Source organism: Coptis chinensis, chromosome 6, assembly GCF_015680905.1.
Source record: "Coptis chinensis isolate HL-2020 chromosome 6, ASM1568090v1, whole genome shotgun sequence".
Taxonomy (NCBI): Eukaryota; Viridiplantae; Streptophyta; class Magnoliopsida; order Ranunculales; family Ranunculaceae; genus Coptis; species Coptis chinensis.
In genome coordinates this window covers 60,625,339-60,652,409 of record NC_141461.1, presented here as the reverse complement: position 1 = coordinate 60,652,409, position 27,071 = coordinate 60,625,339, and the positions used below count along the sequence as shown (strand labels likewise).

The following is a 27,071-nucleotide window of genomic DNA, read 5'->3' as shown; positions in this document are numbered from 1 at the left end:
AGCAATAAGTCATTTCTTTTGTTGTCATCTTGTAGATAACTTATGTTCATGCCGGGTTATTTTGATTACAAATATTTAAACAAACGACACTGAGGTTAGCTCTCACACCGCTCAACTTTTCTTGTACCCAAGAGCCATATATTGCCGGGTCCGGTCCGAGTTCCACGGGGAGTTAATTTGTTTTAGGTTCCAATAGGTACAAATGTTTAGTTCTCTTCCTACAAAGGTGAGGAACTCACTCACCTTTTGTAACCGGGTGTTTTGCACTTGACCCCATCAATAAAATTAACCTTATAAAAAAAAATCATAAATAAATAACTTAAAGTTCCAAATTTCTAAGCATTGTGCACATCGCACACACCCCTCACGCCACGCCGTATGATTGTGTGGGCTTGAAGCGAGAGGTTCACCGTAACTAACCATCTACAAAGCTTTTAGGGCTTTAGGCAATTAGGCTAAGCAAGTTAGTTGTCTTTCGGGCTTAATTTTGATCTAGGTAGTACATAAAAACAATTTCACTATAAGTTGAAATGTCCACCCGATTTTGATCTAGCATATTCCCAAGTACTCTCTGGCATCATTGAACGTAAGTACCGGATTTTTTTGATCATTTTATAACAAATTTTGCAACTTTTAATTCATGTTGTGTATTCTAAACTTTACATCAAAAACTAAATAATCCAAAACAACTCTATATGTCAACGCCACTAGCAAAGACGACATTGTGCATTTACATAATTACATGTCCATGTGCTGAATAAAATGATTAATCCCTCCTCCCTATGTAATGTTAGAAAAATGGATGCAATTGAAAGTTCAAAGTGTTGTGAACATATGGAACTTGGATTTACACAAATCTATCGAGAAATGAATGAGTAATTTGTCTCCCAAGTTATCCCACTTGAGATGAAATGGTTGATAAATGAGTGTGAAAAACACTTAGTCCCACATGGAAAGAACACCAAAACATTGTTGAGTTTATAAGGCCTAATTGTAGCTTCATGGGTTGGGGCCCCAAGGGTTACAACTAATTTTCCATGGAGACGGGAACATACCAAGCTCAACAAGAAACACACCTATTTTCGACCGCTTCGGCTAGCTTGGGCATGGCTTGGTGGTGTGTAGTATATCTTCTTTTGGACAACCAATTTCTTAACAAGGCCTAATCCATTTGGGCCCATAAAGCTTAACAGTTTTCTTGAAATAGTAAAGAGAGAAAACCTTTTTCGAAATGGTGCAACGGTTCAAACATTGCATTATGTCTAAAAGGTGCAACTTTTTTTAAAGATGCAACGTTTGAAACGTTGCATGATGCCAAAAGGTATGCCCTTTCAAAAAGTTACATTGTTGTTTTGAAATGCACCCTCTTATAAATATCAGACTTTTGCATGAAGAGAAATCTCTTTTGCATCTCTTTCATCTTTGTTCTTAGTCATAACACAATGTTGAGCTTGTTGATTCTGTGGAATTAAAATGGTACTTTCCATAGAAGAAAAAATTCGCTCTATCTTGGAAGACAAGCTCATCCATTTTTTTTCAAAAAGTTTAGAGGTTATGGCGGACTCAACCTCAGATAGAAGAAAATCTCAAGTACATCGCTCCTTTTCTATCCTCCTCCACAATACTATGTAACTTTAGATCAAGAGGTGGAGTAAAAGAAATGACAAGCTCATCCCGAGATTTGTACAACTTTGAAAGATAGTGTTTTGTCTGATTACCCTCTATATACATGCTTAAAAGTACATTTAACAAAAGCCTTCTTAGAAAAGCTTATTTGGGGCCACAATGTTTGCACAATACCATGGGTTTTAAAATTAATCCTCAATGCTTTGATAGCTCTCAAGAGGTCCGAAGTTCGCTTCTAACTTGAGATACCTTGCGCCTATCTTAAAGTTGAAGACCATTTGATATCAGCGAGAAGTTCCTCGATATAAACCGACGCTTTTAGGTGAGCTGCCAAAGATATGGCAATTTAACATTCCCAAGAGTATCTTTTCGATGATCCCTCCAAAGCCATTGCTATTGTCTTCGACATTGAGTATTTAGTATTGAAGCATGTATCGTCTTCCTCCGGGTGGTGTCCAAGTTTATCCAGGTTGGAGATTGATCCTTGAATTTTAGGTTCAACCCAATCTTGCTGCCAATATTCTAAGAGATGCATTCATTCACGCCATTAGATTACTAAGATATAGGCGTGATATTGGACATGATCTTGATATTTGCTTCCAAGCAATAAACCTTTAGATTTTTCTTTCAACTTCTCGCCACACCAGATTTCATGTACAGCATCACTAATACATACCTTATATCAACACTAGGGAGTTGATTCTACATAGACGGAAGATCTTGTACCATTCTTTAGTAGATCCTTTTACATCCCTCCTATCCTAAGTCTCCCTCTTAACAGATTCTATATCGCTCTTGAGTCGAAGCTAATTCAAAGAATAAGTGCTTGAGTGCATCTGTTGTGATGTGGGTTTTAGGTTTTGACATGTGTTGTATCCCGAGTGGCGCTTTGGTTTTAGACAATTGAATATAGTGATGTTTGAGATGTTTATATTTCAAATATTCATTTTTAATTGTTTTTTAAAATCGGATTGTGACAACTATCCACCAACCATGCGACATAATGGAAGAGAAGAGACTCCTCTCTCCGACTTCTACAAAGCTTTGGCGATAGCCCTAAATCTTGCATCGTTCTAGCCGGACCGATTTGGGGATTTTTGAATCCCCCAAACATATTTAATTTGTTACCGTTTTTCCATGGTTTAGGCCATGAAAACCTTACCAACACATCGTAGGATTGAACAAGTTCTTACAACATTCCATCATCCTACGGTTGGAAAAGGAACAAATTAAACTAAGGGTATTTCCCTTCACCTTAGCCCGATAAAGGCAGCGTCTTGGTTAACTGCCCAAGCGTCTATTTCAATGGACTCGTGGGCTAAACTTGTTGACTATTTATGGAACATTTTACCACCCCCTAAAAACGGATGAGATGCTTTCCAAGATTCATTTTTCGACAAAATCCTCATGAATCATTTTACGAGGCTTGGAATCGTTTCACCGATCTGCTTATATAGAGTGTCCACACCATAACCTAGCAAAAGACCGTTAGTTATTGCCTTTTCAAAGGACTTCAACATCACCATAAAGAAGTCCTTGACATAATGAATGGGGGTAGTTTCTTAAGTAAAAGGAGCGCCGGAGGCTTACAAATATTTAGAAGAACAAACTAAATAATAATAACAATTGGGGGCGATGATATCCCCGCTCTGCTAGTTCTTCTTCAACACTTAAGGCGCCCGGTATGTTTGAGATGAAACCCGATCTAGAACTTAAAAATTTAATCGAATCTCTAACTAAAAGGTAGAGGCTATTTCTATTCAACACAATCCTATTCCGTCATGAATGTCAACTCCAACCCATGTAATTTGTTTGAGTCACGAGCACCACGACTCCTATTGTCCTCTAAGCCTATGAACAACAACAATTAGAGCAAGATAATGTTTGCTCCATTAATAACTATCCTATTCCTAATGCCCCATGGAACAACATCGACTTTAGTTGGCGAAATAATCAACAAGTTACAACTCGGGGCTTTAATAACCAAAATGTTAGGCAAGCAAACAACTATAATCAAACTCAACTAGGCAAGGACGGGGACAAAGGTCAAGGAAATTATAATAATTATAACAACCAAAGCGCAACCACGACAAGGTGTAGCACAAAGGTCGAGTAATTATAATAGTTATAATACCCAATAGAATTATCGTTCGGTTAACAATAGTAACTATCAAAACCCACCCATAAATAATCAGCGTGAGATAGTTCGGTCGCACCACGTGACTACTACACCTACACAACCCGGACCCGTATCGGCGCTTTATACAGGTTACCCAACAACTTTTCAATCAATGACTCAATCAAATCAACGGATCTTACAATCCATAAATCAGGGCATACAACAATTAGCCCAAGAGAAAGCCCAACCAAAGTGTTTCGGGACAAGCTATACCAAACCACAAAACAACAAACCACGACCTTTGGGGTAAAGCGGTAATACTAGTGCGGAAGCGACAATAGTAGGTGACTGAATGCCATCACCACTCTCCGTTTTGGAAGAGTGGTTGATAACAAAGTAACTATGCCTATAGTTACCCCATCGATACTCCTACTTTGGATGCTCGAACTAGATGCGAAATAGAAGCTGAAGAAGAGCCTACCACGGTAGAGGTACCCGGTTAAACCACAACCTAAGAAGCGAAAGCCAAGGTAACAAATCAAGTCGAGCCATACGCTAAATATAGAGCAAAACCACCATTCCAAAAAGGAAGTTAGCCATGCTAATCGGGGATACAAACTTTGAGGAGATTAGGAGCGTTTTCAAGAATCTAGCGATAAACCTTCCTTTTCTTGAAGCTATTAAAAGCTACCTAATCAGCTAAGTTTCTTAAAGATTTGTGCACTACTGGCGTAAGACCAACATACCTAAAAGGCCTTTCTAACTGAACAATTCCGACTTTATCCGAAAATAATGGAATTGTTAAGTACAAGGACCACAATTAGATCTAACGTAAAATGCACCTTAGGAGATTCCCCACGGCGACGGCTTTATTAGACACGGGGAAAGTGTTAACTTACTCCCATATTATTTGTATAAACAAATGGGTCTGCGAGGGAAATGCAACCTACAAAATAAGCGTTGCAATTAGCGGACATGTCAATTAAGTATCCTAAAGGGTGTAGTGGAAAGCGTGCTTGTTAAGGTTCAAGATTTTTACTATCTGCTGATTTTGTTATCCTCGATCTGAAGTTAAAGCGACTCTGTACCGATCATCTTAGAAGCCCCTTCTTAGCTTGCTAGCATGCTTATAAATTGCGCGATGGTAAGATGTCCTTATCTTTTGGCCATCTTACGGTTAGGGTAAATGTTTTAAAATGATGAAACAATTACCGGATCCATCTATAGATGGGGAGGTTAGCATGATCGAGATCTTAGCTCAAAATTATTTTAACAACCGTTTCACGAAAATAATATGTACAAATTCCTTTCTTTTGGAAAGTCAGATTTTGTAAATGACTCCTACTTAGAGGAAGTCAACACCATCCTTGAGTCCACCCAATTGTAGACGCCGGTTGCTCCACATATTGAGTATGAAGACTTGCTACCTAAGCAAGTATTCATTATGCAAAAATGAGGACCCGGCCGAAACATCTATTGATTTTCCTCCCACCCGGTCTTAAACCCCTTCCCCGAGTTAAAATATATTCAACTCGATCCGGATGGTAGTCATCCGGTAATTATATCTTCTACTGTTATCTAAGAATGAAGAGACAAGTTTAAAATCGGGTGATTAGGGAACATCGGTCTGCGATTGGTTGGTCCCTAAAGTGACATTAAAGGAATTGACCCTAATGTTTGCACTCATCGTATCCATTTGGAGGATAGCGAAAACTTCGCCCGAACCTCAGTAAGCTTGAACCCTGCCATGAAAGAGGTGGTTAGGGAAGAAGTCTTCTACGATTACTTTCGATCGGGTATCATATACCCAATCTTTGATAGCGATGGGTCAGCCCCATTCATGTAGTTCCTAAGAAATCGGGGAGTTACCATGGTTAAACGCGAAAAGGGTGACTATGTTGTCACCTGAGGTCCTATGAAATGGAGGATCTGTATTGATTCTGAGACGTTTAAATGCTATGACATGAAAGGATCACTTTCCTTTACCTTTTATAGATCAAATGCTTTCGAGCGCCCTAGCTGGGTCATGCTTTTTATTGTTTTACGGATGGCTACTTTCGGGCTATTTTCAGATTATTATTGATATTGATGACCAAGAAAAGACTACCTTCACATGTCCCTTTAGAGCGCGTATGCCTATAAATGAATGCCTTTTGGCCTTTGTAATGCTCATGGAACCTTCTAGCGGTGTATGCTTCATATATTTAGTGACATGGTAGAAGCTTTATGGAAGTTTTCATGGATGATTTTTCTATCTATGGAGACTCCTTCCGCGGTTGTTTGTCTAACTTTGTCTAAAGGTTTTGACGGTGTGAAGAAAAGAGCCCTCGTTTTAAAGCTGGGAAAAGTGTCATTTCATGGTGAAAAAGGGCATAGTACTAGGTCACATTGTATCTAGTGATGGCATCGAAGTAGATAAGGCCAAACTAGATAAGATAAGCGACTCTACCTAAACCACGGACCGTCCAAGTGATATTAGAGCCTTTCTAGGCCATGCAGGGTTTTATAGGCGATTTATTAAAGACTTCTCGAAAATAGCTAGGCCTTTAACTAATCTACTTTTGAAAGATGCAATCTTTGATTTTAATTTTAACTATAAGCAGGCTTTTGAAACTTTAAAAGCGCCCTAACCTCTGCACCAATTATCTGACCTCGATTGGTCTAAACCTTTCGAACTCATGTGTGATGCTAGTGACTATGCAGTTAGTGCGATCTTGGGACAAAAACTAGATAATAAGTCCAGCTGTCATTTATTATGCTAGTAAAACATTAAGCGATGCTCAGCGAAATTATTCAACTTCTGAGAAAAAGAATTCTTAGCCCGTCATTTATGCTTTAGATAAGTTTAGTCCTTATTTGGTTGGTTCTAAAACTTTAGTTTACACGGACCATGCAGCCGCTTAAGTACCTTCTTGCGAAGAAGGATGCTATCGAGATTAATCCGATGGATCCTTCTCCGCAAGAGTTCACATTAGAAATAAAAAGGACAAAAGAGGGTCGAAAATGTAGTTGCCGACCACCTATCTAGACTTCACAAGCGGCGATCGGTGATTCCGAGTCCAAATACAGGACTCTTTTCACGATGAGACATCTGTATGCCATTTTTCAGCACCATGGTATCTTTGACATTTAAAAAATTATCTAGCGGCTGATGTTATGCCTTATAATTGGTCAAAGAAATGAGCGTAAGAAGTTTTTGCGGAGTTAAGTTATACTCTTTGGGATGAGCCCTACCTTTTTAAGTATTGTGCGGATCAGTTATTCGTCGTTGTATTCCCGGTGGGAATATAATGAAGTTCTATCATTCTGCCATGACAAAAAAGTGTGGTGGACATTTTAGTGGGATGAAAACAGCCGCTAAAGTTCTTCAATGTGGATTTTATTGGCCTACCCTTTTTAAGGATGCCCAAGTGCTTTGCAAGACGTGTATTCGTTGCCAACAACTTGGGCGAATTACGAAACGTAATATGATGCCATTAAATCCAATCTTGATCGTAGAAATTTTTGACGTTTGGGGCATTGATTTCGTGGGTCCTTTCCCGGTTTCCCACGGTTTTATTTATATTCTAGTTGCCGTGGACTACGTGTCTAAATGGATAGAGGCCCTAGCTTGCCGTAGCAATGACCATAAGACCGTTGTATTTTTTATTAAAGAATATATTTTCTGTCGGTTTGGCATTCGAAAGCCATCATTAGTGATGGTGGAACACATTTTGCAACAGAGAGTTGTTGCATCCCTAGTGAAAAAAGTATGGAGTTACACACAAAGTAGCAACTCCTTATCATCCACAAACTAGCGGACAAGTAGAAGTTTCTAATAGGAAATCAAAAGATTTTAGAAACAAGCGTAAACCACGATAGGAAAGATTGGTCAAAGCGTCTATCGGATGCCTTATGAAGCGTATAGAACTGCTTTCAAAACTCCTATAGGTATGTCTCCCTTTAGACTTGTTTTGGAAAACCATGTCATTTGCCCATTGAATTAGAGCACCGTGCTCGTGGGCTATAAAAGTTCTTTAACTTCAATATTGATGAGGCAGGTGTCAAATGCAAGTTGCAATTGAATGAGCTTGAAGAAATCCGTGGCGATTCGTGCGATCTCGCGAAGGATTATAAAGCTAACATGAAAGCGTGTTCATGATAAGCATATCTTCGCAAAGAGTTAAGTAGTCGGTCAAAAGGTTTTGCTTTACAACTTCCGTCTACATATTTTCCCCGGAAAACTAAAACCCGTTAGTGCGGCCCTTTTCTAGTTCTTGAAGTCACCCCTTACGGGGCAATCACCTTAGTAAATCAAATGACAACGGTTACCTTTCAAGTTAATGGTCAGCGGTTAAAACATTTTCACGAACTTACGTCCCCACGATGTAGAGGAAGTCTTTTTACGAGGACCACTGTCTATGAGGACTAACCCTTGTCATTTGGTGTACTTACTTTCATTTCCATATCTTGATAAGTGCACCATTCAGGTAACGGGCCCTCCTATGGAGTGTGTGGCTGTAAAGTCTGGGATCCTAAGTCCACGGTTCACATAATTCACGTTTTCCACTTTTGCATGTTTTCTCGGTTTTTGAGTCATGTTCTCATGGAGTGAATTATGTATTTATTGTTTTTCGTGTTTCTTATAATAAACAAATAAAAATAAAAATAAAATTCTTAAAATCATAGAAATAGCAATCCAACAAGTCTTGGGAATCGACTTTTAAAGCGACGACGTTGTAAACAAATTTTGTGTTTAAAATTTGTTTGGGGGTCAGAAGCAGTCGATCTTTCCATCGGGATTGCTCGAACTTTCCATTGGTTTTGTTTAGGCCCATTACTTGTAGTTCAATTGGGTTGACGTAATCTAAACTTAGATTTCCTTCGTTCGCATAACTTACGTCACACACGCACTTCTAGGCCTTCTTCCACCCTCTTATACATCACCCATGGTTGGAATTGAGTGTTTTATAGATCATTGGATTGGAAATTCTCTACTTGATCATTTCCATAACTCATTCGCCAAAATCGGGCCCGATAAGCGGCAAATTGAGTTTGAATTTCGAAAAATCGAAAATTTTGGAATTCAAAGCTGGGCTTAGGCCCAAACCCGACGCATTACGGTCGTCACCTTCCTTCCCAAACCGCGACGCATACGTTGTTTCCACTTCCATCCGCCCGGTTACAAGTTAAATAAAATTTTGGAAACCAAAATAAAAAATAAAATATAGAGAGGGAAGAAAACCTAACTACAACTACACCAAGGAAATCAAACCCACCTAAAATCTTCTCTAAACCATCATCACCACCAACCCAACTCGAAAAACAGCCACCAATTATAGTCTCCACCACCACCACCACCGCCACCAACGCCGTTTTAGTAGTTTTCTTCAAAACTTGCCTCCCCACAGTCTACAAACCATTAGTAGTCTAAGAAATTTCAATGGCGCTCTGACGTAGAATTTTCGGAACAGCGTTTGCTTCCGCGAGTTTCGCCATTTTACGGCGGAGATGTTCAAGAGACATTGGAGCGGGTTGTTGTACTCAACTGAGGAGTTCTATCACTATGATTTGGTAGAACAGTTTTATAAAAAGCGAAAATTGGAAGGGGATAGGATTTTCATAAAGTTAGGAGGAACGCGGAGAGAAGTAACAAGACAGTTGTTAGCTGAACTGTTAGGAATTATGCTTGAAAGCAGCCTAGTAACGACAATTCAGGAATCCCAGTATACTAGAGTTCCTGCTTTGATGAGGATACTGTCGTGGAGGGTGAATACAATCCAACATCCCATTGCGTCCGCTAGACCACCCTGAGAACCAATCAACTGGCTGTAGCTCAGTGGATTGGTAGGAACGTCCTCAGGAAAGTCAAAGTCAGTGATATCGGCTCGCGCAATGTGCGACGTTCTCTGGATTTTGCAAACAAAGAAGTATAATTTCTGCATCCTCGATTTAATGTTTAATGTGATTTGAGGAGTGGGGAAGAGTTTGGCGCCTCTTCCCGTATTGATCACGAAGATCATGCTCTCCTTTAGAGCTGTCGCAAGATCTACTCCTATTAAGATCAAATTGCATTCTAATGCAAGTATCTATACGGATTGCATCCAAGAGACTTGGCGTTATCGAAGAAAAATGGATGAGTCGGAGGATGAAAGGGAGGATATGACATGTGCGGATGAAGATGCATTAGATAATTGTAATTCTAATTTAGAGCATGCAAGTGTTGCAAAACTGCCTTGCGGTGCGTTTATGGTATTTGTGAAAATATCGAGATAGGCGAGTGTAGTTCAAAAGAAACAAGGGAACGCCGGAGGAGATTTGAAATGCTTTCGAAGGGGTTCGGACGATATCTTATCTAACATGGAGACTATCCACCAGCAACAACAAACCCGAGTATCGCGATTGCTTTCGATGATGGATGGAAAACGCTTATTCGAATAGAGATGCTACGACGAGCATGCCACCCGTGGAGGACTCGTTTTCAACCCGAGTCCGAATGGGCATGGCGTCGTCGCCCGAAGGACAGATGGTTCAAGCCATTCTCCATCCCAGAGCCAATCTCCATCTCGGGGTCCATCTTCATCACACAACTAGGTGTTCACCCGGTTGGAGTTATTTATTATTTCATAATTTCGTTTTATTAGTTGAATTTTAATTAGGTAGTTAAATTTAAATATTCATGTGTTTGTTTTATGTTGTTTGGATTTAAATTTTATTTTTAATATAATTGGTTAATTTCGAGTACTGCTTGTTTTTATCATTAATCCCACCTTCCCGACTCGTTTGGGGTGGAAATATTTAGACCAGAGCATAAGTCGTTATATGATCATATCTTTGTAAAGTTGTCTTGGAGGAAAGGTTGATAATTTGGCCGATATCGGCATATCTATGACTTGTGTGATGATAGCATGAAATCTACGAGAGTTTAGAAGTTACTATTCTAAATCAAGTATGAAAGATACCAGGATTTTTAGAAAATCATGGAAATGGTTTGTTTCCGTTTTCGGTTTTGGAATTTTCCTATTTTCGGAAATTGCCTTCAAACAAATTGGGAACTTCCCGATTCGTTTTGGTAGCTCAGAACCTATTTAAACTCCTTTCTTTCTACACTAACAAACCACACTACATCCCACCATCATCCCGCACCTTCCACTCCAAGTTTTTCTTTCTTTTTGCTCCAAACTATGGTTTCAGCCCTTCAGAGCGCGCCTGCGGCCTTTACATTTTCGAAAATTTTTTGTCGGAAAAGCCAGCAAAAACTCTTGTAATTCTAAAACCAACGAGTGACAACCATTAACATGTGGCGCGCACCTGCCTTCGATAACGAAAAATTCAATTTTGGGGCGGTCATTCCGAGGATTTTGTGGAGCTATTCAAAGAGTTATTGTGATGACATCTCTATAGTCATACGAACAGTCCTTCAAAGATGTGTTGGGCACGAGACCTATGGACATTGGTTTAGACAAAGAATCCTGCAGATTAGGATGGCGTCATCTAAACCGGTAAGTGATGACGATTCATATTCACCACAACTTCTTGCTTATTTCTCGACCATGTTAAATTCTATTGTAATCGGGATGGAGAACAAGAATTCTCGCAATGTGTAGTCGAGGACCACGACACATCAATTCGATAAAAATGTGGTCGCTCTAGTTTCGGGATTACCAATACGATCCTCGTTTCACACATCGGTGTATATGACCCGATAATGCATATCTTTATGATTATACATATTTCCATGAGTATTATGGGGGAGGGTATTTCGAGTAATGGACCGAGGTGATATAGCATTGCCCTTGGTAGCCTTTCCCTAGCGTAGGCACCACCATGTTATTCATCGATGAATATTTTGGGGGAATGGTCCGCAAAATAAGATGCTGGCTGGTGACATTTTCCTCGCTTTAGGCGAGGGGCGTCGCCGATATGACATCCCCGAAGTTTTAGTCGCTAGTCTTAAAGAGAGCCCAAAGCAAGAGGCATAAGTATCTTCTTATGCCTGTTTTGGTAAAGCGCATTATCGCGTAGTTGTTTACCGTATTATGTGCACAATTCGCAGTTGGGAAAGGGTTGAAGTTATGAGACCCACCAATCGAGTGTGGTTCGCTTCGTTCGCGAATAATGACTTTGGCGGGATGGCGGTGCGAGCCTCATTTGGTTGCCCCGTACATCCCATCGGAATATGATAACAACTAACAAGGTTAGCATTAGTAGATGATAACCGGCGGCAAGCTTGGCAAATTACAATGGTGGCGGGATCGCGAAGGAACCTCGTCTCACTAATGAGGAAGAGGATGCTTAAAAGGGAGATAAGGTAAGTTTTTAGTTTTGTTAGTGTAATGCGCTTATGTCCCAAGCAATTTAATTCGGTTACCCCCATAATGGGTGGAACTCTTATAGAGTTCGTCGTTTTTATTTCCTATATTAAATGCGTTCTAACTTTGTTTTGCAGATGTTCCTGAATTTCACACGTTTCAATGGTATTTTTCCTACCCTCTTTATTTACAATACATTGAGGACAAAGCATGATTCTTGTTTGGGGGGGGGGGCGCATAGAAACATGTGTAATTAAGGCATCTGTGAGGATATAGATATGTATAATATGCATTTGTTTCTAGTTAAAATTTCAAAATTTTTCAAAAATATAAATAAATAAGTTTATGCTATACACTTAGGAATATTGGTATTGTTTTCTTTCTCTATGCTTTTAACAATCTAGAAGTCTCACGTAGCTTTTGCATCAGAATAATTGTTAGAAACTTAGGTTAATATGTAGGTAATAATCCTTGCATCTATCCATAAATATATTACATGAGTATCTATGATTGTTAGCAGTAAGTTTCTGAAATCTAGGCTAGAGTACTTATTCTACAAATCCTGTGAGAATATAGCCTTATATGAGCGAAACATTTGAGAAATGACACAAGGGAGAAGTAAAATCCGGATAGAGAAATCACACGTCCACTTGCTTGATCACTATGCCATATCCTAAGCGAGAATTTAGGCCCTCTTTGGATCGATATAGCTAGAAATTCAAACCTATGAATTATTTTCCGCTAGTCCCCCCTCTGAGCCTTTCTTTAGCTTTTCATAAACCACAAATCCTTTACCCTGTTACAAAAACAAAACAAAATAAAATTTAAAAAAAAAAAAAAAAAAACAAAACAAATCAACCTACCCAATTTAGAATAAGTCTGAGAATAGAATGAGGAAGAAAGAAGAAGAGAAAAACCTGTGTAAACAAAAAAAAATTAATTAGTTGCTTCAGAAAATAAGAAAAGAAGTGTCCATCCAAAGAAAAGAAAAATAAAAATAGAAATAAAATAAAAACTCCAAAAAAATAGAATAAAAAGAGTCAAAAAGCCAAAAAAAAAGAAAAATATGGCTAAGGATGGAAACAAAGTATAGAAGCAAAAGAAAATAACAAGGTTTTCTCTAAGTTACATAATATGAAGACTCTATTATCTCAGACTTGTCCTTTTGAATATCCATTTCCTTCATTCTTAAACCATCTCCTAATCCCCGCAACACCTAATAAAGACCTCTAGCTCAATTAGGAATATGTTAGTGTGATAGTAAGTGGCAGATGTGTTTGGTCGACTCCGGTTTCCTTGTTGTCATTGAGATTGTAAGGTAAAGTGTGCCCACCGCATTAATCGAGAAGTTTAAACTTCGAGCCGGAAAATCAGAGTGGTTTTCGCCTTGACAATTATGTGAGGACCTACTTAAGGGACGCTTATTCGAAGTTTTTAAACGAACCTCGCTAGGCATTTCATTGTATTACTCATAGTATATATCTTTGTATCATAGATGATTGATTATTATGCATATATTAGTTTAGGTTTTTGACTTGGTTATTCTTATTCATTTGCTAGTGAGATGTATAGATAGTTGGGACATGAATGAGGAAACAATAGTTTTATTTCTTAGTCGTTGTAGTATAGTTGAAGTTTGTGAGTACCTTCACTGGAAAACTCTCACGAGGCTATAACTCATCCACTAGGGAATTCTTAGTGGTTTAAGGCCTTGTTGCATATGGTCAATGCAATCGCACTCAGCAAAACGAGAGTAGATAAAAATCCATTTTTGGTCACTTATTCTAATTTCTCATCTTTGCTTGAGGACAAGCAAAATGCTGTTTGGGGGTGGTTTGATAAGAGCCCAAAATTGTAGTTTTAACCCTGTAACAGTCATACTTTTAGACCAATTATGTGAGTAATAATTAAGAGTTAACACTGATTACGTGTTTTTATGCATTCGGGTTTCAAAGTCCATTATGTGCGAGAGAAATATGCCACTTTAGCGAGATAAAGGAGCAAAGGTGGGAGTTACTAAAGTAGTTAAAGGTGATTAAAGGCCAAGATTCAAGAACAAAGCCTTTCTAAAAGCCGGAAAAAAGCTGAAATTCGACCGCGGTGAACAAACACACAAGTCGTGAACTTTCAAAGGCGTATCTTTGGACTCAGACCTCGAATGGGGCCTACCCTTATGTCAAAACGACCAGCTCAGAAAAGAGCTTTCCAATGGTTCAAGCCTTGACCAAGCAGAGGAGCAGAAGGGGACGAAAAGTCTGTTGAAGCCAACTGCAGCTGAAGAGGCCTTTTCGGGATTTGAAAAGAATTGGGTTTTGTTCGATTCTCGGCCCAAAACATGGCTCAAGCCCATGCACGATTTTGGATCTGAAAGTATAAAAAACAAAGCTTAGCTCTTTGTTAATGGTAGCTAGTTAGACCTAAAATAATATAGATAATTCTAGATATGTTTTCATTAATTAAATTAAGTTTTAGTTCCATTTTCAATTCTTGTTTTAGATTAAGTCTTTTTGAATCATTGTTTTGATTGATTAGATAAATAAAATAGTTATTTTATCAATTTTGAATTGTGTTATTTCAATCTATTAGATCTAGTTTTAATTGTTGATTGGTTACCATTTCTTAGTTGTTAATTGGAATTTAATCATTATTTAGTTTAGATTAGTAAATTTCGAATCTTGATAATATGTGTAGTTTAGATTCATATGGGAATGATTGCGGAATGATCCAAGGCTAAAACCTCCATTAGAGGGGTTGATGAAGCCTTGATGAAAACTTAGTGGTATAGTGTAGAAGCATTGTAGAATCTATTCCAATCTAGAAGGTCGTGATTCGCCATGAGAATGGGTGGACGACCTCACATGCTAGTTAGTACTCGGTAGAAATGGCATGAACACTAGGGATTAGAACTTGAATTTCTTGCCGAAGAGCGTAAGAATGAGATACAAGAATCTATGCTAGGCTATTAAGTTGGATTCGAGGTGGATTCAATTCCCCTCTAATCCTTTATCTAGATTCAAAATAATCATATTTCCATAGTATTCGTAGTTTAAATTCAAATAATCAAATTCAGTAAGTATCATAGCATATCACCTTCGTAAAGCTCTCATTGACTTTAAGATTGATCAATTAGACTAGAAAACATTCCATGTTAGAGTACTAGGAGTGGAACGAACCTCTTACTCCACTATATCTCAAGTGATTGAGAGTAGAGAAATCTTTGATAAATTAGACACTTAAGATTAGTTTTAGTTTACTTACGTTTTGAGTTTCATTGTTCATTTCGTAGGTAAACTATCAATTTTATCTTTATCACAGCCATCTCTTGATGCTTCGTGGGTGGAGGTAGTGATAAAAATAAAATTGAATAGCTTACCTACGAAATAAACGATGAAACTCAAAACGTAAGTAAACTAAAACTATTTATGATCCTATATGCTTATCAAAGATTTCTCTACTCTCAATCCTATGAGATATAGTGGAGTAGGAAGTTCGTTCCACTCCTAGTGCTCTAGCATGGAATTGTTTTCTAATCTAATTAGTCGTTTTAAAGTCTAATGAGAGCTTTACGAAGGTGTGTTATACTACGATACCTATATGAAATTGATTATGTTGAATCTAACTACAAATGCTATGGAAATATGATTGTTTTGAATCTAGATAAAGGATTAGAGGGGAATTGAATCCACCTCGAATCCAACTTAATAGCCTAGCATAGATTCTTGTATCTCGATTCTTACGCTCTTACGCAAGAAATTCGAAGTTCTAATCCCTAGTGTTCATGGCATTTCTACCGAAAGTACTAACTAGCATGTGAGGTCGCCCACCCATTCTCATGGCTTAATCACTCCACCTTCTAGATTGGAATAGATTCTACAATGCTTCTACACTATACCACTAAGTTTTCATCAAGGCTTCATTAACCCCTCTAATGGAGGTTTTAGCCTTGAATCATTCCGCAATTATTCCCATATGAATCTAAACTAAACATATTATCAAGATTCGAAATTTACTAATCTAAACTAAACGATAATTAAATTCTAATTAACAACTAAGAAATGGTAACCAACAATAATTAAAACTAGATCTAATAGATTGAAATAACACAATTCGAAATTGATAAAATAACTATTTTAATTATCTAATCAATCAAGAATAATGATTCAAAGACTTAATCTAAAACAAGAATTGAAAATGGAACTAAAACTTAGTTTAATTAATTAAACTAGATCTAGAATTATCTATATTGTTTTAGGTCTAACTAGCTACCATTAACAAAGAGCTAAGCTTTGGTTTTTATATGTCTAGATCCAAAAAATCGTGCATGGGCTTGAGCTATGTTTTGGGGGAGAATCGTGCCCAAAACCCAATATTTTCGGTCAAAAAGGCCTCTTTCAAATTCGCAGTTGGCTTCAACAGACTTTTCATCCACTTCTGCTTCTCTGATTGGGTCAAGGATTGATCATTAGAAAGCCCTTTCCGAGCCAGTTGTTTTGACATAAGGTAGGCCCCATTCCGAGGTCTAAGTCCAAACATATGCCATCGGAAGTTCTCGAACTTGTGTGTTCTGCGATGTTGACTTTTTCAGCTTTTGACCGGACTTTAGGAAGGAAGGCTTTGTCTTCTTGAATCTAGGCCTTTAATCACGGAACTCCTTAGTAACCGACCTTTGCTCTTTTTATCTCGCTAAAGTGGCACATTTCGCACATAATGGACTTTGAAATCTGAAATGCATAAAACACGTAATCAGTGTTAACTCTTAATTATTACTCACATAATTGGTCTAAAAGTATGACTGTTACAGGGTTAAAACTACAGTTTTGGGCTCTTATCATGTAGCTCATTAGATTGCAGAGAGCAAACAAGCGCAGGCCATTATTGAGCGAGCTCAGAAAGAATATAACAACCTGGTTGACTCGGTAGATAGTGGTGATGTCTACGTTCTGGTGGATGACTACATGGAGCTAGAACGTAAGTACAAAACTCTCAAAAGGTCTGTTGAAAGTGGAGCTGCAACAATCATCGTGAGAAGTATCGTTGCAGATGCTAGTAGGCGATCCGATCTACCAACCACTGGTGTTGCTTTTATTGCTCAGCCCACAAAAGATGCTGCCACTAATGTGCTGAATGCAAGTGGTGATCCGGCAAGTGGCTCTGTTGGTGAAAAGGGCTGCCAACTGGACCCTTTGAATGTGGAGAATCTTCCTTGTATCAACTGATTGTGTTATTCTTGTAATTTTATTTGATGATAGATAGATGAAGTTTTTTAACTATATTATCTTTTATTGTTGATACTGATACTTCTATTGTTGATGGGGATGATGAGGTCTTTTTCCCAGGATAACCTGGGGGCTCTAGTATCTAACCAAATTTGTAATAAGTAAAAATATTTAAATTACTTGTTTTGAATTGAGACTGTCTTTGAATTTTGTATGCATGTGATTGTTCCTCTTACTTTTTATTTTGTTATTTGACGACCTGTGTTGTATAGTAGTAGATTCGACGACCTATTATACCTTGCTAGATCGTATAATGCTTGTAGGTCGTAGGTGTTTGTGTACGACCTGATAGAAGCGCGTAGTTGGCACCTAGGTTGCTTCGTGTCCTTACGTGTGTGCGTTACACCAAAACTACCATTTTCTAACAGTGCTAATTTTACATCAGTAACGGTTATATATGTTACCACCTTTATCACCGAAATATCCGTTAGTAAATAAAACAATCGTTAGAAAATATCGCAAATAATAATTTTAATAATTTTGATTAACTTGGTCACGGTTAGTGCGGTATTGTATAACGTTTGTATCCGTGAGTAAAGTAATAAACCAATTAAAGAAATAGCGAAAAGGAAAGAAAAGAAAGAAGCGGGCAATTTTTGGGTAGGCACCCATCTCCCCCTTTTGATTCTCTCTCTCTCTCTCTCATTGCAAACACTAGCTAATAGTTAGAACAATGAATTTCATCGCTCCCCGGTAAACTTTCTCTCTCAATTGACCGAAATGGAAATCCGTCGATCTCGGATTTCGCTGTAATTAGAATCTGGATCTCGATCGAGCAACTAGTTCCAGCAGGAGGTTGGCGCATCTTGTTAGGCATGGAGAAGCATTCTTAAAGGCTATTCCCAATTGCAGCAGCAGATTAGGTAAGCTCCCTCTCGTTCTCTTTTCTATCCGTGTTCTTCAAATTTGGTAATACGGTGGTTTAATTTCTTATTTTTTGTTCCAAGGTTTTTTAAAGAGTGATTTTTCTCCAAGTGATTTTTAAATTATTGAGAGAAGACTTTTAGTAAACTATCATGTGTTTTCGATTATAAATTCCTTTCCTTTTTCCTTTATCTCATATTTGTAGTGTTTACTTATTGAAGGGTGTTTGTCTACTGGTTTTGCAATAGTTTCCCTGTTGCGGCTAAGTCTAACTTTGACGTAAAAAGTTAAATATTTATTGGTTTAACAGCTGGGGTTAGAGCTTCTTTGTGCTGTTTTGATGTATCATGTGTATATTAGACTTTAATGACTTTGTTTCCTTAACAAAATGAATGAGGTTTTTTTTGTGATATTCCGATTAGGGAAAAACAGTGAAGAGAATTATTAGAACATTATAATCATGACAAAGATAAAAACAATGAAGAGAATTATTAGAACATTATAATCATGACAAAGACAATCTGTTTATATGTTACAAGGTTATGAGAGTCTCAAGGAATACGCCCTTAATAAACATTTGATGGTTGATTTTATTTTATACTTTTGTGGCTATAAATTGAACATGTGTTGGCTGGTCTTCCCCATGTTGGACAGTTTATATGTTATATATGCACCTAAGACTCTAAGGCACCATGAATATCCTAATGAATATACCCCTTATTAAACAATTAAGTGGCTTTATTTTCTACTTTCCAGTGGGTCAACATGACTGCAAAGAGTTGATCCACTACTTTACCCATCCATTTAATACAACTAGAGGTGTTGTTTCAAGAAATTAACTACATGAGTAGCATTTTTGTGCATTTTCAGGTTGTCGCGGAGGCTCACTGATCCTAACATTGTAGACTGTATTGCAAGGGAGGAGCTTCGCCATCTCTCAATGGCTGATATAGTGACTCCAAGTTTGAAGGAGGTTACTAGGTGGTGTGAGTTAGGACATAGTAGGTAATGATCCAATTTCTTCTAATTTTAACTTGGTAGTTGCATCTCAAAAGTTTCCCAAGAGATTTGGGAACTCTCAAATAAGGTTTTTTGTGAGGTGTCATAAAAACAAAGGTTCCGAAGAAAATCGGTTTCGTGAAATCCTCGATGCAAATTATGGTCCTTCATTGCCTGGATTAGTAGCAACGAAGTGGGGATTAGATGTGACATTGACTGATAACTCAACCAGATCATAGGCAGAGTAACACTTGTTTCAAAGAGTAATATCTGAGTTGATAATTTTTGCTATCTATATATTGGTGTATATTATTGTATTCAAAGTATGTTTTAATCGGCAATTCCTTTTTAAAATTGCATTAAGAGTAAAATGTTATGATGCGGAGGCTTGGTTTGAGCAAAGTTTCGGACATACATATATAGAATTTGGGAATATGAATAACCTCAAAAAATTATTAGAATGACAGTTTGTCCTATTATTTTGTTCTATTTTTATCTTTTTTTTTATTGAAAGATGTCTTTATCTTCCTGTGAATAGAACCTCTTTGTTATTCTATGCCTCTAACAGTGCCCTACTCTATATACCTTCATCATATATGGCTTCATTTTCTTTTCTTCCCAGATTGGATCACTTCTTGCCATATAGACACTAATTAAATTACCGATGTTTTTTCGAATTCCCCTGACGTCTCCATGGTAAAGATACAATCACAGCCTTAAATTATTTCCCTTTCCCTTTTTGAGTCTGTGTTAGTTGTGCGCAAATTTTAGACTTCAAGGGTGACTAACTGACTATCCTCCACTTTGTTGAGCCTTAGTGTTGAGTTTAGGCATGTACTAATTACTGGCTTTCCAGTTCGATTTATTTGCATGTTATTGTGTCAGTTGTTAGTGTCTGAAATCCTTACTCCATGAATGTTTCATTTGCTCTACAGAGTTTGGTCGAAGAAAATGGACAAGATTGGTCACAAGACATAATTTCTGCCATCTTTCTCATAGTAATGGAGGTTTCATATCTCACATATTCTATTAAGGTAACATATATGTTTCCATATAGCGAATGTCATTGTAGAGTCAACCTTGTGTATGTGTATTTCTTATGCATTTGGTCTGCCCATCTTTCTTTTGCATCTTAGTGTTTCGTTTCTTAGTAAGTGGTGAGTCATAAAGGAGCTAGTGTGGATTTCCCTCGTAGTGTATTAATGCACCTTCAAAGTAAATTACTTAGTAAGTCGAATTAGAAATTAGAGATCTCGTGAATTCTAGTGTGAGGTTGGTTGTTTATTTTCACTCAAGTTATATTGGTTGTACATTCCTTATTGTTGGAAGTTAAAACTTGATAGAGGTATTTGGAAGTTCTCTACTTAATATCTTATCATTTGCAAGCTTAGTTATATTAAATATGGGGTTCCTGAATGGAAGTGGGTAGTTTGTTGTAGAAAAAGGATTCTCTTGTCGGAGCTGAATTGGATATTTTAATATTGAATTAATCTTTGGTGCTAATATAATGATAGTACTCATGGGTTGGAGTACAATTGGGACAATATGCCAAGGCTTTAGATATGACACAGAAATTTCCTTACATTTACAGAATGATTACTCAAGGGTATTTAGGTTTCTTAATTAAGTGGTCAGATAGCCTTAAATATGTTTTGGTTTGCAAAAGACAAATGTGTAGTTCTTGGGTTCGTTAGAAATCGATACCCTACTGAACTTGCTCTTGGGGTTTGTTTAATATATTTTCTTAGCTTATGCAGATATTGTATACTGTTGCATGCAACTTCTTGTACATAGTATCTTGTTCTTGCTTCTTTGGACCATCTTCACATTAGTTAACTCTGTCATTTCTTTTATATTCACCAGAAGTGACTAGCAAATGCATCCAAGAGCTTTGTATGCCTTCATAACGGCTATTCCCCTTTTTCTTTTCTGATAACTAATGAAATTTGTGTACTTAGGTGGCTTCCGCTTGATGTTGCAAGGATATGAGGACGCCATTGGCTTGAACCGTTGCTCTCACCCAGTTCTAGTTCAGACATACTGACATTTGCACCGTCAAATAATCCTTCCTTTCCTCTCTTGAATGTGGTTAATATAACAAGGTATTTCACAGACTTTCACATTTACCTTCGATATAGATATGTCCGCTAAAAGTGGCTTAAAAAATTGGTCTGTATTTATTTGTACCTGAGTTTCTTTCTGAATGGGCACACACAAAATACACCTTGAACTATAAGCATAAAACCTGATAGGCGCTGAGTTTTACGGATTTAAAGATTTTGTTGGACTGGTCTATGCAGAGTGTGGGTTGCAATCCTTTACCTCCTGTGAAGTGATGTTTGTGATGTCTGTCTAGAGAGAGCATGCACTGTAGTAGGGGAAGGTATTTGTTATATTCTCTCCTGTCATCTTATTACTAATCCCTCCTTTTGTTGCTATTTATTCACCTAGTTCCTTTTACATGTTTGAGATTAGCAAGAATACCATTATGTATTGAAACTATACAACTAGAACCTATATGCCTATTATGTTGTACGGACTAGTATTTTGGTTGTGTTGTGATTGTTAGGGGTTGGTTTTGTGTTGGGTTCTTTTTCAGAAACTACAATGCAAGTACTCATGGGTTAAGTTGGAGTATAATGGTGACAATATGCCGAGGCTTTAGATATGATGCAGAAGTTTTCTTACTCTTACAAGAATGATTGCTCAAGGGTAGGTAAGTGGTCTTAAAACAGTTTTTTGCTTTGGCGTTTACCCAAATTGTATTGCCTATTGAGAGGTTGTTGCTTGTTGCCATTTTTTCGATTTCTCTCTTAAATGCTTTTTGAGGCCAAAAGCTATCCTTTATCACGAGGTTGTTGTTTGTTTTGCAATTGTGGAGCCTTTAAATGTGCTCTCGCTTCATTTCCTACTTAAACAAATCATTCTCTTTACTTGAAGATAATATGGAGGAATGTTGAAAGGCTAGATTATGAAACGTGACTTTGCTCGTTTATGTTTGTTTATATATGTCGTTGAAATGAATCAAGGAAGGAAGTAGGAAAACTTCTTTAGCTTTAGTTTTTATGTTTATGTAAATTGGGATTTGGGTGGATTGGAGGCTTTGTTTCTATGTAAATTGGGATTTGGATTGGTGGATTTGTTTCTATAAAGTTTAATTGGTTGGTTTTTCTTGTTATTCTTTTGTTGTTGTGGAGTGTGATATATTATGTAAGATGGAATAATCAGATCTGGGGCTAGAGCTATAAGTGCAGGGTGGAAACAATTTGATCCCAGAAATTAATTTTTTTTTCCAGGTTTACAATTTAGTAACGGATATATCCGTGACATACCAAATCATTTTTCCCGCTAATTATTAGAAATGTAACAAATGCATCCGTTAGTGACTACAGCCCGCCAAACTTTACTCACATTTATATCCGTTATAAACGACCAATTTGATTGACATTTATCTGTTACAAATATTTATAGTAACGGATATATCCGTTAGTAATTTTTGCCTAAGTGACTGTAACACCCCAGAGCTAACGAATATAATCGTTAGTAAAAATATAAGTAACAGTTATAACTGTTGGTAAACGCCTCTTTTGGTGTAGTGGTGTATTGATTGATTACTTTTAGGGGAACGTTTTTTACTGATAATTAATCTTTGAGTGGTAATTATAGTTGAGTCAAACTTAACCTTTTCAAATGCCTCAAGTTGACTTATGGTCATTTTGGGGTACCCTGGATTGTATTTGACTGATAATTAGGCTTTGCGTGGCAATTATAGTTGAATCGTTCTTAAACCTGGCGTTGGCGTTAAGTTGATTTGTGGTCCTTTTGGGGGGACCGTGGATTGAATTTGATTGATAATTAACAACTGCGTGGTAATTATAGTTGGGTCGTACTTAACCCTGGCATTGGTGTTACGATCTGATACTTTGATATCCTAGATCAGGTAGTGATTGCAAGATACGTGGCACTCATGTAATGCAAGGATAACATTTATACACAAAATGCTGATGGAATTTTATTCATATTGGTTGATATATATGGAGACAAATTATTGATAAAAACGCTTAAGTAGAGCTGTATTCCAAGGCCGGGGAAGCATATCACCGAGCTGAGTTTTGATCCAGTAAACTTCATTTCCAATGATTTTGTAAACTATGTATGGGCCTTCCCAAGTTGGGTCAAGCTTGGGTAGTGCTAAGGTGTTTTTGAGGACTAGGTCGCCAGCTTGGAAAGATCTTGGGATGACCTTCTTATTGTAAGATCATTGGATTGTTTGGTGGTACCGAGCTAGGGATATTGCAGTTGTTTCCCTTTGCTCCTTTAGGAGGTCGACTTCTTTGGTTAAGATGATATCATTTTCTCCTGATTTGACGATGTCAGAACGTGTGGTTGTGATTGTAAGTTCTGATGGTATGACTGCTTCTGTTCTGAAGCAAAGTGTGAAAGGAGACTCGTTGGTACTGGCTCGGGCCATTGTTATGTATGCCCATAAGATGTTCTCGAGTTGTTCTGGCCATTGGCTTTTCTTGCTCTCCAACTTCTTTTGGAGATTTTCTTTGATGGATTTGTTTGTGGCCTCTGCTTGGCCATTGCTTTGTGCATATCTAGGTGTAGAAAATGCTTGAGTGATGTGCCATTTTTGTAGGAAAGCCTTGACTTGCATGCCAGCAAATTGGGTTCCGTTGTCCATGACGAGGGTGTAGGGTAGACCAAATCTTGTGATGATATTAGTCCATATAAAGTTGATGACGTGAACTTCCTTGACTTGAACGAGTGGTATTGCTTCAACCCATTTGGTGAAGTAATCTGTGGTTGTATGGATGTATTTGAGTCATGTTTTCTTTTGTGGGATAAATGGTCCCATGATGTCTAGCCCCCACATATGGAAAGGCTAGGGGGCTAGCTATGTTGATCAACTCCCATGCTGGACTTAGATAGTTATGGAAAAATATTTGACATTGGTGGCATTTGAGAGCATACTTCTTTGCCTCGATGTGCATGGTTTGCCAATAATACCCTTGGGCAATTGCTTTATGGGCCAGAGATCTTGCTCCTGCATGGTTGCCACATTCGCCTTTGTGAATTTTGTCGAAGATGAGTTGGTCTTCGTGTGGAGTTATGCACCTTAGGTGGGTCCTCCTACAGATTTGCGGAACAATCGTCTATTGATCACAGTGTATCGGGGAGCTCGAAATTGTATGGCATGAGCATTCCTTACCTCTGTCGGGAGCTCGCCATGTAATATAAATTTCAGAAATGGGCCTATCCAAGATTTAGTGATTTCTTTTTCGGATGAGGGCTGAAAGTTCGCGAGGCTGTTGACACTTTCTTGTTGGTAGGCGGGCCTCTCTAGGATGTCAATGTAGACTATGCTGGGACATGCATCTAGGGTTTTCAAGGCTAAGAAAGCCAGAATGTCTGCATGTATGTTATCCTCTCTGGGAATGTGTTCCAAGAAGAATATTGTGAACGAGCTGATGATATCATTGACGACCTGAGCGTACGTAGCTAAGTTTGCTCTGTTTGTCACATACTCTTTACTGATCTGTTTGACGATTAGTTTTGAGTCACTATAAGTTTTGAACTTTCGGACTTGTAGCTGTTGTGCCATTTGGAGGCTTGTGATTAATGCTTCATATTCCGCTTCGTTGTTGGATGTTGCGAAATCGATCTTGATTGACTTTTGTAGCTGGGTTCCTTCTGGTTAAGTTCACACAACCCCCAGTCCACTACCGCTGTTGTTGCACGCTCCATCTACATAGAGGTTCCATGTGTCTGGGGAGGCTGATTGATGGGTTCCCAGTTAACATCTTCGACAGGGAAGTCAGCAACGACCTGACCTTTGTGAGACGTTCTGGGAAAAAATTTGATGTCATGTTCATCGAGTTCTTCAGCCCATTTGGCCATGCGGGCTGTTTTGTTGTTAGAACTAAAAACCTGCTTGATGGGTACATCTATTATTAGCTTGATGATGTGAGCCTGGAAGTAAGGTCGAAACTTGCAAGCAGAGTATATCAAAGATAACATTGTTTTCTTAATTGGAGAGTAATGCTTTTCTAAATCTGTTAATGTCTTGCTAGTGAAATAGACCGGTTTTTCGATTCCTTCGCTTTCGCGAAAGAGGTTGAGCTGATGGCAAATTCAGTAGTTGCGAGGTAAAGCCCTAGTATTTTTCCTTCATTCGGTTTGGACAGGACGAGCAGAGTTGATAGGTAAGCCTTCGAGTCGCTGAAAGCTTTATGGCATTCATCTGTCCATGTGAATGTTGCACCCTTCTTTAGTATTTGTAGAAATGGTCTGCATTTGTCAGATGCACGTGAGATAAATCTGTTGAGGGCTGAAACCATGCCAGATAGCTTGTGAATTTGTTGCTTGCATGTTGGTTCTGGCATTTCAAGGAGAGGTCGTATTTGTTTTGGGTTTGCTTCAATGCGTCTTTGTGAAACGAGATATCCTAGGAATTTCCTCGAGGCTACCCCAAATACACACTTTGTTGGGTTGAGCTTCATCTTGTTTTGGCGCAATCTTTCAAAGGCTTTTTGCAGGTGAGAAATGTGGTCGCCAGCCTTTTCACTTTTAACTACCATGTTGTCTACGTAGACTTCCATGGTGTCGCCTAGCAAGTCTTTGAACATCTTTGTGACAAGTATCTGGTAGGTCGCACCAGTGTTCTTCAAGCTGAATGGTAGGACGTTGTAGCAGAATGTTCCTTGTTCGGTTATGAAGGACGTTTTTTCCTGGTCTTCTTTTGCAAGTGGCATCTAATTGTATCCGCTATATGCGTCCATAAATAATAAAAAATCATGTCCACAAGTTTGATCTACCAGTATGTCAATCCTGAGTAGGGGGAAGCTATCCTTTGGGCAATGCTTGTTGACGTTGGTGAAGTCTATGCAAAGTCGTACTTGGCCATTTTTCTTAGGAGCAACTACAATGTTAGCTAGCCAGGTCGGGTATTAGACTTCTCTGATGGATCTAACATTTTTGAGCTTTTATATCTCTTCATTAATGGCTTTTTGAAATTTGAGTGCTAGTTTCTTAGGTCGTTGTTTGATAGCCTTTATAGTTGGATCTACATTTAATTTGTGGCAAGCGACCTGAGGGTCGATTCCTGGCATATCGATATACGACCAAGCAAAAACATCTTTATTGAGAGATAGAAAATTGACAAGTTGCTCCTTGAGCTTGGGGTCTAAATCAGCCCCTACATAAACATATTTTGGGCCATCATTTGTGCCCAAATTGATTTTTTCTCCTGGTTCGATTTGTGCTTGTATTTCCTTGAGCTTGGCTGCTGCTGATGTTGGAGGGCTGGAAGCTTGAGGATCTTGCGGCTTTAGGATGTCTTTGGTTTGGACGACCTGAGTTTTGACCGTGGTTGCTGCGCTGACTTGATTGCATCGATGAGCTTCTAGTTGGTTGCTTCTAAGCTCCGTGATGCCTCGAGGTCCGGGGAACCGCAGGACTTGGTGTAAGGTTGATGGAACTACTAGGATCTTGTGAATCCATCTGCGTCCTAAGATGGCAATGTATGACGACTTGACATCAATCATACTAAAGCGTGTTAAGGTCTTGACCATGTCATCTTTTTCTCCAATGGAGACTGGTAGAATGACGTCTCCAATGGTATCTGTGCGGTCTCCATGAAACCCATAGAGTGGTGCATTTGACTCTATCATCACTGAGTCTGGCAAGTGCATATCCTTGTAGGTTTGGCAGAAGACGATGTCACAGGAGCTGCCTGGATCGATTAGGACCCGTTTGACTGTCCATCCGTTAATCTTGACGTGCACTACCAGGGGCATCATTGTGGGGTAGGCACACCTTGCCCAGATTTTCCTCGGTGAATGATATGAAGGTCGTAGATTGAGAGCTAGTAGGAGTGGTCACTTCAGCTTT

The 27,071-nt window shown here is 38.4% G+C and overlaps 1 long non-coding RNA gene across 4 annotated transcripts in view; it reads left to right on the top strand.

Annotated features, from left to right (window-relative positions):
- Positions 1-21,940, top strand: part of LOC147493801 (uncharacterized) — a 33,758-nt gene extending 11,818 nt beyond the window's left edge. Inside the window, exons 1-5 of one of the 4 annotated variants that reach the window (XR_015199035.1) lie at positions 19,112-19,181; positions 20,111-20,209; positions 21,134-21,277; positions 21,476-21,558; positions 21,775-21,939. This is a non-coding gene — a long non-coding RNA (uncharacterized LOC147493801). Of the gene's footprint in view, positions 1-19,111; positions 19,182-19,669; positions 20,210-21,133; positions 21,278-21,475; positions 21,559-21,774 lie in introns of those variants that run through there. The other 3 variants (XR_015199036.1, XR_015199037.1, XR_015199034.1) reach the window with 3 other exon arrangements.
- Positions 21,941-27,071: the final 5,131 nt, after the last annotated feature.